Source organism: Onychostoma macrolepis, chromosome 08 (assembly GCF_012432095.1).
Source record: "Onychostoma macrolepis isolate SWU-2019 chromosome 08, ASM1243209v1, whole genome shotgun sequence".
Lineage (NCBI taxonomy): Eukaryota > Metazoa > Chordata > Actinopteri > Cypriniformes > Cyprinidae > Onychostoma > Onychostoma macrolepis.
Window position 1 is genome coordinate 25,516,623 of NC_081162.1, and position 18,912 is coordinate 25,535,534.

Here is an 18,912-nt window from a genome sequence, read left to right on the forward strand (position 1 = left end):
GTGACACAGAAAGGACATTGTGCATCAATGTCAGGGTTGAATTGTGAATGCTTTTCACTTTCAGTTCAACTTCTGAATGTGATTGAGGGCAGAATTGCACTTGTTGCTGTTGTGATTTTAGAGATGCAGGCTCAAATGTAAGCCAAAAATAACAGGCACAGTGTGTGCCGTGTTGGTTACCTCGTTTTAACAAGTTAGTCACTGATTCACTGAAAACAATAATTGATGTTTAAAGGATATTCACTCAGAAATTGCTAGTAGACTTCCTGATTAATTACAAAGAAATAAAAAGAAATGCACTGAGCATCAAATTTTGAAGTCTAAAGATTAAAATAATCTAATATTACTGAACATAGGTTTGGGAAATGTGTCAAATAAGAGGAGGGGAAAAATTTTCAAAAAAGAGCCAGAAGTAATGACTTAATTTTGTTGGGTAATAACTAATGACATTTTTTTGATGACTCAATTCAATAAATCCTTCAGTAAATTCTCCTGTGTCCTGAAATTTATTAGCAATTCCTGAGTTTTCTGTGTAAAATGCATGACATTTAAAGGCAGTGAATGTTGCATTTACCTGTAGAAATAATCTATATAATGCATTTACCTCTAAGAAAAACAATTTTATGTCATGCAACATTTTAACTTTAAAGACAGAGTGTGTCATTTCTGAGGTGATTATTTTCCCAAACACTTTATGTCTTCCACTGGTGCACAAACTCATGCCATTGATTGAGCCAATGTTTGGACACACAACACATAGCATGGTGGGTTTTGTTTTGGCAAACACCACTCAGAAAATATAAAAATCTAGTTTGCAGTTCTGTTTACACACAACTTTGTAATCTGTTCGCAGTCCAGTTTAATTGATCAAATTAGTCAAAATGAACAATTTAATTATTTTGTTGCCTATAATAACTAAAGATATATCTCAGACTCATTATAAGTTTAGTCTTTGCACCATTCAAATTCAGTCCCAGTTCAGTGTCTTGTGAAATCTGAAATTGTGAAATGTGAAATTTGGCAAATCCTGATAAATCTCTCGGTTTCATCTCGCATGCTGGACAGCATGTCCATCTGCTTTGCTGCGTCCTGAAACAAGCACTTTGTTCCTGCGAAGTACAGCTAACGATGTAATTCACACAAATTGCTTTTTAATGAAGACTCATGACATCTCTAATTGCTTTTAATGGCTATTATCTAAATGTAAGTTGGAATAAAGAGGCTTGTTTCTTGGAATCTGTTGCACTGCTTTAAAAAACTTCAGGGAAGAATGACATGTCGAGACCATTACAAATCACGCTTCCTTTCTCTGTACTAACAGTCACGAATGAGTTTGCATGGGGAAATGTGTTGACCATTTATCCATGTTTCCAGCCTTCCCTTGATTTTGGAGATAAGCAGGGAAACGCACCAGGAATATGATAATTCCTTGCATGTCTAATGGGCCCTTCAGTTGGCAGTTAATAAGAATTAATGACAGGCTTAACGCTGCAACGCAGTCAGGAGAGGCAGAGCCAGGGTTTGCCACTAAGCAGAGAGGTCACTTCTTTCTCCGAACGCTAGCACTTTTCTGCAGTAACGGATGGGTCAGTTCAAGGACAGATGATGCATTAGTGATAAGAACTGAACATTGAAGCATGTGCATGTGACGCTTGGAGGAATTGGCACGACTTTCACAGAACTATAGGAAGGCATTGTGACGGATGCATCCATTCACAAAAAAAAAAAAAAAAAAAATATATATATATATATATATATATATATATATATATATTTAATATTTATCCATTTGTAAATTTAGTACATTTTTCATAAGGTGTTATGCTTTAGTATATTTAGATAAATAATCTATAAATTATTGGTTGTATGGCAACACTTTACAAAAAGGCTCCATTTCTTAACATTTATTAACATGAACTAACATTAAGAAATACTTCTAAAGTATTTAATAATCTTATGTTCATTTTAGCATTTACTAATACACTGATGAAACCAACGGTTGTATCTGTTATTATTTAATGGACATGAGATAACAATGAGCAGTTGTATTTTTAATAAACAACACTAAAGATGTATTGCTCATTGTTAGTTCATGTTACTTAGTCCTTTAACTAATGTTTAATAATGGAACCTTATTGTAAAGTGTTACCGAAAATACTTATTCAGTCTTAAAACTTCAAAATTGTATGTTTAATAGTTTCTTTCAAATTATTTGTGAAATTTACTAGCAATACCTGAGTGAAAATTGTAAATCCTACACAATTTTTCCCAATCCAGGCTCACTTGTGGTGACGTTACTGCAACACCAATATTATATGCCTTACTGCACGTTTCGCAACAGATCTTGTTGGAAATACCGCCACACCAGAACTGAACCCTAAACCTGCCCGATAGTGTTAATAAATGCAAAATAAAAATAATAATAATTATATATATATATAGTCATGTGAAAAAGTTAGGACACCCTATTGAATTCCATGGTTTTCTATCAGGAAAATTCTGTAAAAATCTGGTCCTTGTAAAGTCTTAAAATTTGAAAATAAAGCCTCAGATGAACAAAATCACGTGACACATCACACCGTGTCATTATTTGATTAGCAAAAACAAAGCCAAGATAAAAAATCCATGTGTGACAAAGTTAGGACACCCTATGATTCAGTTGCCTGTAGATCCACTTTTTAGCAGTAATAACTTGAATCATTTTCTGTATGACTTTAGCAGTCTCTCACATCGTTCTGGAAGAATTTTAGCCCATTCTTCTTTACAACATTGCTCCAGTTTATTGAGGTTTGAGGGCATTTGTTTATGCACAACTCTCACTGCATGATTTCAGTCAGGATGAGCTCTGGACTATGACTGGGCTACTGCAGAACCTTGATTCTTTTCTTTTCAGCCGTTCTGTTGTAGATTTGCTGGTGTGCTTGGGATCACTGTCCTGTTGCATCACCCAATCTTGGCCAAGCTTTGACTGTCAGATGGATGTCGTCACATTTGACTCTAGAATACTTTGGTATACAGAGGAGTTCATGCCCAAGTCCTGTGGCTACAAAACAAGCCAAAATCATCAGCCCTCCACCAGCATGTGTGACTTTTGGTAATAGGTGTTTGTGCTGATATGCTTGTTAGGTTTTCACCAAACGTGCTGCTGTGCATTATGGTCAAACATCTTCACTCTGGTCTCATCTGTTCAAATGACATTGTTTTAGAAGACTTATGGTTTGTTCAGGTGCAAAACTTAAACCGTGCTTCCATGCTTTTTTTTGAGAAGAAGAAGAAACTTTCTTCTGGCAAGCCTTCCAAACGTGCCATACTTGTCCCATATTTTTCTAAGGCATTTGATTAGCAGTGCCTGACTGCTACTTACCCTCTTAATTCTTATGTTAACAGTAAGGCTGTCCTAATTTTGTCACCCATGGCTTTTCCATTTTGGTTTTATTTTTGTTAAATAAACAATGACACAGTGCAATATGTCATATGTTGTTGTTCATCTGAGGTTGTAATTTCCAAATTTTAAGACCTGGAAAGAACCAGTTAGTTTTTTTATTATGTCCTGATAAGGAAAACCATGGAATTCAATAGGGTGTCCTAACTTTTTCACATGACTGTATATATATACAGTATATGTATATGTCTTATTTAATGTGTATGATTTCTGAAATAATGGTTATTTTCCAGTAGGTTTACCAAATTCTTGTCTGTCTTCCACTCATGCGATTGATTGAGGCAATGTTTCAACACACACAACACATAGCATAGTAGTGGTGAGGTTTGTACTGACAAACACCACTCAGAAAATATTCAAATCTAGTTTGCGCCACAGCAGCTTTTGAATATGTTCCTGACCACATTTGCAGTCCAGTTTAATAAATGTCACTTCCAGTCGAACTCACAATTTACATCTGGCACAGTTATTCTGACATCTCACCTATTATGAGATGTGACATATCGAAGCCAAATGATATTTCACATTTCATCTACTGAATGAAAAAAAAAACAGAAATTAATTCTAAAAACTGTCGAGATATCAGCAGTATCAGATTGAAATGTGTAACATATGAAGAAAGAGAGGATATAGGTCAGAGCTTGCAGTTAAAAATATTGTGTGACAGATGATGGTCACACACTTTCACCCAACAGGAGGTTCCCTGGCTCTCTGCAGGAAGGCATGATGGGATGCTTGCAGGAAATAACAGGCCAAATGAAGGTTAATAATTGGAGAGCAGACCTGCTGTTAATGCTATGCGACGAGTAGAAAATAAGACAGAAAAAAGGATGGATGGATGGATAGATATAGATAGTTTTTTTTTTCTTATTACATGTATTAAACATTATCTTATTAATTGTATATATATATATATATATATAATCATATATCATAATATATCACAGAAGTTTAACTTCTTATTTCTTATTTGTTTAGTTCTTTAAATAAATATTCCTGAAAACTGGATTAATGTCCAGTTGTATTCAGGCCATTGTGCTTTTATGCACCGACCCAATAACTAAAGCTCCCGATGTAACACTGAGAAACAGAGATGAGGAGAATGTTGATCTGGAGTTGCATCACTGGAATTTCTGTTGGTCTCATTCAACTTTCAAAATAAAGCACATACTGTACAGCAACAAAGAAAAAGTGTTTAAGAAGCAGGCCCATTAGCTGGCCTCAATGAATGTCTAAAGGTTCGGATGGGCTTGTTTTCTTACTGGGGAACTGTAACTGAACTGAAAAGTTGGGAAATAATGTTGGTCTAGTCATTTTCACAGCAGTCCCATGATGCCACAGGAGCAGAGACTTGGCCCTAATCAGGTCCCTGCAGAAAACCGCAGCTGTCCGTGGTGACTCCGGCCACAGCTTCAGGAAGAAATGTGTTAGCAGGAATACAATTTGAAGCAGTTTTTCAATCTTTGCAAATAAGGATTGCAATTTCAGCAACATTAACCGTTTGTTAAAGGAACAGTTCCCCCACAAAAAATAAAAATTAAATTGCTGAAAATTTGCTCACCCTCAGGCCATCTAAGATGTAGATGAGTTTGTTTCTTTGTCAAAACAGATTTAGAGCAATTTAGCATTACATTACTTGCTCACCGATGGATCCTCTGCAGTGAATGGGTGCCGTCAGAATGAGAGTCCAAACAGCTGATAAAAATATGAAAAATAATCCAGACCACTCCAGTCCATCAATTAACATCTTGTGAAGTGAAAAGCTGCATATTTTTAAGAAACAAATCCATCATTGACGTTTTTAACTTTTGCTTCCAATCAAACTAGACGACCATAATCCATATTATTGCTTTCTTCATTGAAAAAAACAAACAAATCTGAATCAGGAGATAAATATGCACAGATCAAGCACTGTTTACAATCCAAAGCAGTCTAAATCTGCTCTAAACAAATATGTTGATGGATTTTGATGTGAGAGAACAAGAGGGGATGGATGTTTCCACTGGTGAAAATGTTAATATTGAAAATGACTGGTATTTTGTCCAGAAGCAATGGTTTAAATTTAAAAATCTCTTAATGATGGGTTTGTTTATTAGAAACATGCAGCTTTTCACTTCACTAGACATTCATTGATGGACTGGAGTGGTGTTGATTTCTTGTTTTTATCAACTGTTTGGACTCTCATTCTGACGGCACCCATTCACTGCGTATTCTTCTGGTGAGCAAGTGATGGAATGCTAAATTTCTCTGTTCATATTAACAAAACAAACTCATCTACATCTTGGATGGCCTGAGGGTGAATTCATTTCCAGAAAATTTACATTATGGGTGAACTATTCCTTTAATCCACACTGTAAATATTTTGAGCTCACTAAACATCTCAAATGAATAGGTGAGAAGTGGTAACAACATGCAGAAATAAGTTTATTGCACATTTTAACCACTTTGAATTTAATTATTCATGCTGAAAATTGAAGAGACAAAGATGTTGTTGTGTGCTGTAGAGAACCGTACAATCAACAAAAACTCCAGGGAAGCCCTTGAAAAAGCGTACAGGTCCCTAAAGAGTTTGAGCAGCACATTTTTCCACCCTGCACTCCAATGACCACACACTCGCCAGACTAAGATGTTTCACTTTCGCACTTCTTATTTAAAAACCACACAGAAGCTGACAAATCATGGCCACGGGGGAGAAAACTAATTCCGCTGCATCTCGGCACACTGGAGCAGGCATCTGTTTCTCGCACCTTACAGCTCGGCGGCCTTTACTGAGTCCATGCAACAAATACAATTATCAGCCGGCAATGCCTCGCCGCGAGCTTTGATGCCCAATAATGGGCCTGTGCGGCAAGATTAACTTTGTTTTATGATGCAGAACATGAAGTTATGAGGCCTGATTTTACTGCCTCCAACACTGTAATTATTAAGGAAAGGTAAATCATGAAAGCAATGATGATGACTTCAGTGAAATGCCACTAGAGAAGTTCTGTGAGTTCATTCTTTTTGAAGAGAGCACCTTTCACTGCTAATGATAAATGGGAAGATGAAGTGCACTGCGGTTCTGCAGCTCAGATGCGATTTGGACTTGTAAGCTGATGTTTAAGCTATATATATATATATATATATATACAACCTGTACCAGAATGATGGGAAGAAAAAAATATGGCGAAGGCTTGGAACAGCTCGTGATGCAAAGCATACAACATCATCTGTGAAACATGGTGGAGCAGTGTGATGCATGAGCATGGCTTCCAGTGGCACAGGGTTACTGGTGTTCACTGATGACGTGACAGAGGACAGAAGCAGCCTGGATGAATTCTGAAGTGTATAGAGATACTGTTTGCCCAGATTCAGCCAAATGCAGCAAAGGTGATTGGACAGTGCTTCATAGTACAAATGGAGGATGACTCAAAACATACAGCAAAAGCAACTCAGGAGTTTTTGAAGGGAAAAAAGTGGAATATTCTGCAGTGGCCAAGTCAATCTCCTGATCTCAACCTGATTGCACATTCATCACTTGCTGAAGACAAAACTAAAGGCAGAAAGACCCACAACCAAACAACAACTGAAGTCAGCTGCAGCAAAGGCCTGGCAAAGCATCACAAAGGAGGAAACCCAGTCTCTGCTGATGTCCATGAGTTCCAGACTTAATGCAGTCATTGCCTGCATAGGATTCTCAACAAAAATGAACATTTTATTTATGATTATATTTATTTGTCCAATTACAATTTGAGCCCCTGAAAATGGGGGGACTGTGTATAAAAATGGTTGTAATTCCAAAGCATTTTATGTTTTATTTTTGTTCAACTTCAATTTCATCTTGATTGTTTCATTTTAATTCTATTCTGGTGGTATGCAGAGCCAAAATTATGATAATTGTGTCAGTGTCCAAATATATATGAACCTAATTGTATGTATATTTCAGTGCAGATACAGACACTTTTTTGATATTTAATAATCTATTTTAGTTGTATTTGATATTTTATCCAATGCAATTAAACACAAACATTTAAGTCTGACTTGACGGTCCAATTTTTATTTTATTTTTTTGTTCCTGTGGACTCTGTGCATAAGTATTTGAATAATAGAATATTAACATTAAAATTGATACTTAATGAAATTAACTCCATTTTGTCCCCTATGATCGAGCAACCTCTGAGCAATAAAATATGGGCAGATCAGCTTTGCAGAAAAAGCCAGATATGGACTTTTTTTATCTCATACTTCAAATGCTGTTCTGCTCTTGTCCGTGCCATAAAATCAATAAATGTGACTGTAACTTTAAAATACATCACCAGTGTGCCATGAAGATCAAGATTAATGTTAAGCACGCATAAAACACGCGCCCTCATGAACTCATTGGCTTTGTTGATTTTCCGCATGGCCCCTAAACATTGTGGGATATTTAGTGATTTCTGCATCATGTGTCTAATCAAAAGACCCATCTAGTCTATTGACCTCTGGAGGGCTGCCATCTGCTCAAGGATAATTAGACCCCTCCAATCTATTGCATACTCTTAAACCCCTTCATTCATATATCAACATGAATCGTGACATAACAAATAACTGCATATGAGCTATTATTTAATAAGGAAAAAGCTGATGTTTTGATGTGTTTAAAGGTTAAGACCTAAGACTTTCAACAGAGCAATTGACTGAGCATTTGGAAATCATGTAGTCATGCTAAAAGTTCAATAAGTTAAAAAATAAATAAATAAAAAAATCCCCAGTACAGAAAGAGACCGCCATGCACTGCAAAACATTATCTTTGTTTCTCAGAAAATATACCTAAACATCCTTCAGACAAGATTAATATACTTGAGAATTTGCATCAGACATATATAGATAAAATGCGTAAGCAATACATAGAAATTTAAAAAAAAAAAATTTGTATTTTTTTAAAGCATTTAGTTATATGAAATCGATTTTTTTTTTAAATGAGAATCTGCATAGACAATATACAAGGTTTTTTGTTTTGTTTTGTTTTTTACGTCATTGTAAACTTGTTTTCTTTACATTAAATATAAACAGAATACAAATAATTAAAGCAGAATATGAAGAATACAAATAATATGAAAAATACAAAGGATACATAAAAGAATATTAAGAAAACAAAGAAGAATATGAAGAATACACAGAAAATTACAAATAATACAAAGAAGAATATGAAGAAAATATGCAACAAATATGAAGAATATGATAAATAATACAAAGAAAAATAAGAATACAAACAATATGAAAAAGAAGAATATGAAGAAGAATACAAAAAAATGTAAATATAAAGAGGAAGAAGAATATGAAAAAGAAGAATACAAAGAATACAAATAAGAATAGTAGAATACAAAGAATATGAAAAAGAATATGCGAATGAATACAAATAATATATACATACATAATATATATATACATAAGAATATGATGAAGAATACGATAGAGAAGAATGCGAAGAAAAAGACAAAGGAATACCAAGAAGCATACAGTATGAAGAATACAAAGAATTTGAAGAGGAACACTAAGAAGAATATGAAGATGAATACAAGAAAGACTAAGAATATGAAGAAGAGCATGAAGAATACAAAGAAATAATTTTATACCTAAAACAAGAACAACAATTTGCCAGTGTGGTAAGGACATACACCTAATTGCCACTATATTCTCAGAAGAAATTCTTACACAGTTTTGCTTCTCAAGTGAATGCATTTTGTTTTTAAAAGCAAAATGTTATTTTAGGTTAGATCTTTTTTTTTTTACAAGTTTATATATTTTTACTGGAAAAACAATAAAAACAAATCTGCCACCATGTGTGAAATGTGCCCATAAATAATGATTTCCAGTATTTATGAATTGTTTGAGCATTACAGTACAAGTGCATCTGAATCATCCGGCAGTAAAGGAATGAAATCATACCGTCCCTACAGCACCCTCAACTGAGTCAAACCCAAAGAAAAGCACCGCTGTAGCCACATAATGCTGTGTTTCTCTGCCCTCTGTGATTTCAGTGTTGTTCTAGCATGCGGGAACATCACATCCTTGATTACTGCCAGCCACATTTCTACGGGGACTATCAATCTCCCTGGCAACAGCACTAATGTGAGTATGTTTCTGTGTTGCTCCTTGAACATTGCTTTCGCCGCACACCTCCTACAGCGGCAACACTCCCCTGACGTCTCTGGCTTTCCTGTGCGATCCGTGAAACCCAAGAAAAACAATGCATTACAAATAAACAGAATACAAGTGATATAAATAATTCACTGCAAAAATAATGCTTTGTTTTGATTGCTTGAGGAGGCGTTTTAAAGCGTAAAAAAAGGTTCTGTTTTCACTTACAAATAATGTTTCTTTACAAATACAAATACAATGCACATTCTTGGTACTAAAAACATCCATTTCATACAATTTAGCAACTAAAACGAATGCTTACCTACTGCATAAGTTGACTATCATTGTGAGTAGCAACAGCTGAAGAATACCAAAGTGGTCAGAATAGTGAGCGATCACCGCTGTTCTACTAGGACTGGGCGATAAACAATATTGTATAGAGATAAAAATTTATATCGATAGCGATAAGCTTTACACATTTTAATTTGATATGATTTATTCTAACAGCCAACATCATACATCAGAAATAAATGCGAAAGTAGCCAGTCAATGCATGTTGCTAATATGTCTGCATGTCTCCGTGTGAATGAAGTCGTTTCATCCCAAAAAATATGGTTGCCTTGAATGGAAATTAAATCTAGCCCAACTGCGTTTTGTGCAGTTTCCAAAAGCTGGTTAAAGGCAAGTCCACAAGGTTAGCAAAACACCGGGGGGGAAAAAAGCAGAAATATATAACTATTGTGGTAGTAGTAATAATAATATAATTTTTAAGGAATATCATATGACCAATACATTTAAATTTTCCTTAATATTTTTCAGTTCTGTTGTGCAGCATCTTATTTGACAAAAATATGTAATGTTTTGTTGTAAATGAATTGTTATATTTTCACTTGATTTAATTTTGAAAGATTAATTTGATAAATATCGATATCATATGTAAGGAATAATAGAGAATGATGATTACGTCACAGTCTTTTCACTCTGCGTTGCATTTCGGGAAGGCGCCGCCATATTAGCAGGATACGCTATCCGTTGCCATGGTTACTTCGACAGCGAGACCGAGAGAAATAGCAACAGAGAGAGAGATCAGATTAATTTAATAATTACATTTTTGAGATACTGCGCAGTTTTGCAGGCTTGTACACTCCTTAATGTATTCTTGTAATGTTTATACCCCATATTTTCTTCCCCATTAATTATACACTGTAAAAAATATATTTTTAAAGTTGCAAATAAGATTACTTGCATTGACTATGTTTTACAAACAAACAATAAAAAAATACAAAATACATACATACATACATACATACATACATATATATAAATAAAAAAAATGAAGGAATGAATGAATTAATTAATCACATTTAATTCAATGTGTTATAGGGAGTTAAATATTTTCACCATAATTGTTTTTTTTTTTTGTTTGTTTGTTTTTTTTTCTCAGTGTAAATGAATATCATAATATTTGTAGCGTATGGGAAAATACTGTGAAGATATTTTTGGCCATAATGCCCAGCCCTGTATACGCTATAGTATACACTATAGTATTGAGTTCATACACTCAAATATATTGTTTTCCTTTTGAAAACTATCTCCCAATTGGGATTCAGTATAACAGCCGAAAACAAGGAACATGGCGAAATATTCTGCATTTCCTTTCAAACTAAAGTCTTTGTAGTCAGTTAAGATGGTGACTATGGTGCGTTTACGCACCCCGAGAGCAGGTTTATAACCCAGCTGAGGGGTGCCGAGGCATGGTCTTAGCACAAAGAAGTAGTAATGTATGTAGATTCGGAGGTAGAGGCCATTCTTCATAGACATGTGTTCAGATGGGGCACACCTGCTCACATCAACCTAAATTATCGGCTTTGCTCTGTAGACTCATGCTAATTACACCCTGGTGATACATCAATGTGGATTGATTTAGCTTTGCTCCATAGAGCACAAAAAGCCCTTTTAATCATTTCCCCATCTACCCCAAACGGAGGGCCGCAGTCTTCAACAAGGCCACAGGAATGAGGTACAGCAGTCCCAGAGTAATTACATGGAGGCTCCAGGACTGATTAGACGTGTCCCAACAGCACTCACTGTGTTTTCAGTCTCTAGCACTGCCGTCATGGTTAAGAGTTTGTTATGAAAAGCTTTCATGGTCACAGATTTGAACCTGACCTTTAAGAAGAGCGGCTCGAATGAGTGTCATTTTTCTTCCGCCTGCGTAAGAAATATTTGAAATTACATACAGTAAGCCTATAAGACAGAACACAATTTTGTTATTCAGATGGATTATAGATAGACAGTCAGACTCTTTATTGAACTGCTAATTTGTCTTTGGCATCTCAAACCAACTTCAGAACAGAAAAAGAGACTGCAAATAATTGGATTTGTTTTATTTAAAAAAATGTAATATAAAACATAAATACAATAAAATAATTACATTAACATTAACCCATTTTAATGTAATTGACATCATTAACATTATTATTGTTGTCATTTTACATTTTATAAATTTGAAAAAGCATTAGTTGAAGAATACATTGCCAGTACAAAAGAGCACAAAAGGTTGCCTCATGCCACTCACTTTGGTATTTTCTCTTAGTAGATTAAATATTCCTAAAAATAAATCCTCAAGTTGAATTTAGGACATTGTGATTTCATGGACTGACTCAACTAAATCTCCAAATGTACTATAGAGAAAACGAGATGGTTGATCTAAGGTTGCATCACTAACCTTCCTTTGATAAAGTTTTTATCGACAACTTGGATTGAAAAACAAAACAAAACAAACAACAAAACACATTAGGCACTGCTGTCATGCAAAACCTATGTTTTATATCATTCAAAAATATTAAAGGTGGGGTAAGTGATTTCTGGTAGCCAATGTTGATATTTGAAATCACCAAAACAAACACGCCCCTACCCCAAAAGGGTCTTGCCCCTATTTTGATAGCTCCACCCCACACATAAGTACGCAACCCAGGCAATGATTAGTCCTGTGAAACAAAGCAAAACCAATGTTACTCACCTATGGAGAAGAAACAAAGCAACCTCGGCGTCCGATCGCAGGCCTTCACGCTCCTTGAGTTCTCTCCAGTGCTGGAAAGCTGGTCCGATATTTACACGGCTCCTACTTCTTGCCTTATCGTAACACCGTGTCTACACCGGACGCGAGCGGTGCTGCAACTCATCATAATCAGTGATGTTGCCTACACTGGAAGCCCCCCCGCAACATGACAAATCCCCGACCGCTGCCGCGTTCTATTTGTGACATATTGACACAAATTTTAAATGATTTTCAACAGTCGCTTTGTCGTGTCCAGTGTAGACAGACTTTAGCTGTTGCGGAGCGGCACAGCGTCCGGTGTACACACAGCGTAAGCTTTGTTTTGTTCTACAGATGTTTTTCTCTTTGTTTTTTGTCGTCGCTCGGCTCGGCTAATGTCCGTCATGTGCACTGAGTGCTCTCTCCTCCGCAGTCCGGATCATGAGTAGACACGCCCTTTACTGCTGATTGGCTACAAGTTTGTTTTGATACTGGGCCCGACTCAGTTTTTGAAAAATTACATACCCCACCTTTAAAGGTTTAAAGGCTTTCTTCTCGATAGGTAACATTGGTTTTGCTTTGTTTCACAGGACTAATCGTTGCCTGGGTTGCTTACTTATGTGTGGGGCAGAGCTATCAAAATAGGGGCGAGACCCTTTTGGGGTAGGGGCGTGTTTGTTTTGGTGATTTCAAATATCAACATTGGCTACCAGAAATCACTTACCCCACATTTAAGTCTCAGATGATTCTTTTAAAATCCTGTGACGGAATAGTTCACCCAAAAAATAAAAAATGTAAAATTCACTCACCCTCATGCCAAGTGGTAGAGTTTGTTTCTTTATGGGATCAGATTTGGAGAAATGTATAGCATTGCATCACTTGTTCACCAATGGATCCTCTGCAGTGAATGGGTGCCGTCAGAATGAGAGTCCAAACAGCTGATAAAAACGTCACAAATAATCCAGTCCTTCAATAAATGTCTTATGAAGCGAAAATCTGCATGTTTGTAAGAAAAAAAAATCCAACAATAAGACATTTTTAGCTTCAAACTACTGTTTTTCAGACTAAAACACACGTCTCTATCCAATAATATTGCTTCTCCAGTGAAAAAAGTTACTAGAAATATTCTAGTAAAATAACTATTCCTTCAAAAGAGATAAAACCAGAACCAAAATATTTTGTAAAATGAGCCTTAAAATGAATGTGGTTAGTGTAGCTCAGATGAGTTTGTCTTGGAGGAACTGGAGAAGAAGCATCTGAAAAGCAAGATACATTGGAGAGAAGGCTCTGATTGGCCATTTGATGTGTAAAATGTGTTGAAAACATTTTCTTGGCTTTTGTTTGCATGACAAGAACCCTGGTGTATGTCCGTCCGCATTGCATTCAATAGATTGGCAGATGTTTTAGATGTTCCTCCTTGGCAGTTTAATTCTAGTGTGTAGAGGAAGATCTCAGAGTTTTCTTTCTTGTGCAAAAAACAGAATCATCCACCTGCTGATTTTAATGGAAAGTTTGAAGATCTTTTTTTTTGTTTTTTTTTAGATTAGTAGGCAGACAGACTGCAGCTGCAGTGTCTCTTCATGTATAAATTTGTTCATAATGTGTCTGTTTTTATTTACTGTGGGCTGGAGTTGCTGTAAATGTAATTGATGCTCTGTAAAGCACACATCTCGCCTTTAAAGAAACCTGCATTTCATTTGAGGAGCTAGAAAAAAAGATTCATGATCTAGAACGTCAACTGGCTCATGCTTTTTCCGATAAGCTTAATCAGGGGATGTCTTTATTAAAAGCAGAGTATGCTTCTCTATCTATATCCAAAGCTGAGTTTATCATTCATAGAACAAAGCAAAAATACTATTTTAATGCAGATAGGCCTAGCAGATTACTTGCACTGAAACTCAAAGAGTGTGAATCTAAAGCCAGCATTGACATTATTAAAAATGGCTCTGGTGAAGTTACTACGGATCCAAAGGCTGTTAATGATGAGTTTAGATCATTTTACTCTATGTTGTACTCGTCTGAGGTCTCTCTTGATAGAGGAGAATGTAGTGATTTTCTCAGTCACTTGAATCTTCCCACTTTACCAATATCTGCTCAAGAATCACTGGATGCTCCTTTAACACTGGAGGAACTCCACAATGCAGCTAAACTCTTGCAGAAATGTAAATCACCTGGCCCTGATGGAATTCCTCCGGAGCTCTATCTAGCTATCTGGGATATTGTGGGCCCCCTAATTCTGAAGTCTATGAATTATGCCATTGATCACGGTACACTTCATAGAGATCAAAATGTAGCCATCATTACCCTGTTGCTTAAAAAAGACAAAGATCCACTAAGTTGTTCTAGTTATCGTCCAATATCTCTGATATCAGCTGATGTCAAGATCCTAGCCAAGGCATTGGTTTTACGATTGGAACCATATATTGACAATTTGATTCATTATGACCAGACTGGCTTCTTGAAGGGCCGTTTAGCATCAGATAACATACGCCGACTATTACACATTATTGATCACGCTCAGACTACTAATGCTACCTCCGCCATCTTTTCTTTAGACGCTCTCAAAGCATTTGATCTATGGGCTGTTCTGGAGCGATTTGGATTTGGTCTCAAGTTCCTAAATATTATACAATTGTTATATAAAGGTCCTTTTGCTTCTGTAACTACGGGGTTCTGTCAATCACAACCTTTCCCACTTCAAAGAGGTTGCCGGCAAGGTTGTCCCTTATCACCAATTTTATTTGCACTTTCACTAGAACCCCTCGCACAAGCTCTTAGACAAAGCCAAACAATAACACCTATAACTATCAACAACTCACATCATTACATCTCATTGTATGCTGATGACATTATGCTTTATCTCTCAGAATTAAACACCTCTCTACCAGAGGTCTTGCATTTATTCAACTAATTTAGCACTATGTCTGGTTATAAAATAAATTGGGATAAGTCATCCTTAATGGCACTTAATAGCATTACTAAAGCAACCGCTTTATCTAGTGGCCTTGTCTTTGCTAATTCATGCACCTATCTTGGTATTAAAATCACTGATTCTCTGCCTAGGATTGCTCAGACTAATTTTTCTGAAATTAGTCAGAAAATTAAGCGGGACATACAGAGGTAGGACAACTTAAAAATGTCAATGCAAGCTAGAATTAGCACGGTTAAAATGAACATTTTACCCAGAGTTAACTTTTTATTTTTCATGCTCCCTTGTTTTCCTCCTCCAAAATTTTTCAAAGAAATGAATTCATTAATCTCTAAATTCATCTGGGCCGGTAAGCGTCCTAGAGTCAGTCTTTCAGTACTACAGCGGCGGCCTTGCTCTTCCTAATTTAATGCTTTACTACCGTGCTTTCCAAATTAGGGCCATGCGTGTCTGGGTGGACACTCACTCTAAAGTACCCTGGAGAAGCATTGAGTCTGACCGTGTTCTTCCCCATAGACTTCAAGACTTGCCTTTTATTGGTGTTGGCTCAAGAAGTTTACATCAGAAGTTTGGAAATATTATTGCAACTACCTCAAAAGCTTGGTTCAATGCAGAAAAGATTACCGGTCACATTAAAAAAATCTCACGTCAGTCTCCTCTCTGGAATAATGCCCGCCTATTATCTGGCAATCAGCCTTTCATTTACCCCCGGTCCTCAAGAGGTGTGCTCACATTTGGTGATATACTCAATGGTAGTGGACTGCGCACATTTCAGGATATTCAGGCAGATTACTCCTTGCCAGGTACCTCCTTTTTTTATCTATTTGAAGTTAAGGTCTGCAATGAAAGCATATGGGGTACCCTGGAATTCTAGCCTAGATGATCACCCATTGTTAAAGTGGTTCAAAAATACTGGAAAAATTCAGGGCACAGTCCTTGATCTATAAGCAAATACCTGAATGTTCATATATGTCCCTGAAGATATTGGCTGTGTGGGAGAGAGAACTTCCATGGTTGGGCTACAGTCCTGATTGGAATTTGGAATACAGTTTGGTCAAATCTTTGTCTTGCCTCCAAAACCCCTTGCACATACTTATTCATTTCAAAACTGTACACAACATGTATTGTACCCCATATAAGCGATACTTGATGAAACTCTCATCAAATCCTAATTGCAGTCTGTGTAACAATAACTCTAAAGGTACTTTTTTGCATATGTTTTGGGACTGTTTAGTTATATCCAATTTTTGGAAACATGTAGCTCAAGTACTAAAACATATCACAAAGTTGCAGTTTGACCTTGATCCTTGTCTTATGTTGTTAAATGATGATTCTTCCTATAACTTCACATTAGTTCAGAGAAGATTGTTAATGTCTGGTTTCACTGCTGCTAAAAAAACAATTATACAGCAATGGTTCACACCTGACATTGTTTGTTTAGAACGCAGCACTGCAAGGATTAATGGGGCTAGAATACAAACTGTCACTTATTGGAGTAGTATAGCCCAAGCTTTAAAATAATTGTTTTAAATTGATGATGCATTATTCTGTGTGGTAATTCGCTGCATGGGTTTATTTGTATGTTTCCTTTAAGTTACCCTGAAGTATTACTTGTGTCTTTTGTGTGTTTTTTTTTTTTTTCCCCTTTCTTGATATTTATGTTGTTATCCAACATTTGTAATGTTCTTATTTAAAAAGAAAAAAAAAGAAACCTGCATTTCACAGCGTTTGTTTACACCTATCATATTCCACGATTATCTCCACATTTGAATGTGGCCACAGTGCACCTGTGTCTCCTGCTCTCTGTTTCTGCGCAGCCGTGGATCTGTCTCAGTCCTCACGCTCCATTAGCCTCGACCGGTGACAGCTTCCTGTGCAAAGCAGAGGGCGTCACTTTGTTTTAAAAAGTCCTGCGGAGTGGGGTGGGTGTTTGCAGACGTGCTGATTTTGCTGTTGTAGAATGGTGACGGATTGGCTCTTTAGTATTAAGTTATGCACAGACAACTGAATGTGATATTTTACTGCTTGTTTGTGCATTTTATTGATCAAGTGTTCAGTCTGTACTAGAGAATTCGCTCACTCCAAAATCAAATTTGAACATTCCAGTTAAAGATGTCCAAACATCATTTTAACAACAGTGTCAGAAGCACATTTAATGTCTAACATTATCAGAGGTGGGTAGTAACGAGTTACATTTACTTCGTTACATTTACTTGAGTAAATGTTTTGGGTAACTAATACTTTTAGAGTATATTTAAAAATGGGTACTTTTAGTCTTACTCAAGTACATTTTTAGTGTAAAAACGGTACTTTTACTTCGTTACTGTGGGCGACGCTCCTCTCATTACTTTATCTTAATGCATTACAAGTTAAAAATCCTTCAATTTATTCCAAGCGCGCCGTCTACTTTTTTTTTCTGGGCAATGAACGATGCCCGTTCGCGAACGATTCATTCTTTTGAGTCAATTCTGTGCGAAGGCTTGATCAAACCAGTTGGCAGACCAGTGAATCGGTTCGCGAATCAGTTTGAATGATTCGTTCAGTTCCCTGCCGCACGCGCTGAGTCGCCTCTGAAGCGGTTCTCACTCAGAGTTGTAACAGAAAGAGCGGTGAAGACGTGGCTTTGGATCAACAGTCAGTTGAAAGCAAAGGCTATGGTTTGCTAGCTATGAAGACCTTTATTAGACGAACACCGCGTGTGCTGTCGGTTCCACAGGTATAGATTCGATTACAGTACACGATACCACTATGACATTGCCAGTTTGTTGTACATGTACCTTACACATTAAATACAATGTATAATTTATTCATTAAATAAGCTGTCGGAGAGTATGAAATAAACACCCGATAACCCGCGTTAGTTCCAGGAGGAATGCCTTGCCTGGAGACAATTAATATTGATATTTTCACAATATTTACGCTTTCAGAAATAAAGGCTACATTTGTTTACATTTTGCAGAACAGACGGAAGAAGTGCATTTTTTTCGTTATGTTCAGATGTTCTGTAGCGGTCATGTGAGGAGTTTTCACTCTTCTCCGTGTCAGAGGTTATATACATATATACATTTATTATACATAATTAATATACTTTAAAATAATTTTATTTAATTCAGTGATGCAAATCTGAATTTTTATCAGCTGTTACTCCAGTTTTCAGAGTCATATGATCCTTCAGAAATCATTCAAATATATTGATTTATTACCAGTGTTGTTGAAAAAAAAAAAAAAAAACAGCATATGCTGGTTAGGTATGTTTTGAAGCTGGGATGCTGGTTTATGCTGATCATGTGCTGGTCTTGAGCTGGTTGGACCATCTTAGGACCAGCACATGACCAGCATAAACCAGCTAAGGACCAGCTTAAATCAGCTCAAACCAGCATCCCATGCTTCAAAACATACCAT

At 36.3% G+C, this 18,912-nt stretch overlaps 1 long non-coding RNA gene across 1 annotated transcript; it reads right to left on the reverse strand.

Annotated features, from left to right (window-relative positions):
- Positions 1-8,949: 8,949 nt before the first annotated feature.
- On the reverse strand, positions 8,950-17,375 carry LOC131546332 (uncharacterized). Its single transcript, XR_009272659.1, has 3 exons — positions 17,298-17,375; positions 13,391-13,577; positions 8,950-9,620 (listed from the first exon to the last, which is right to left on the reverse strand). It is a non-coding gene; the product is annotated as an uncharacterized LOC131546332 (long non-coding RNA).
- Between the last annotated feature and the right edge of the window lie 1,537 nt (positions 17,376-18,912).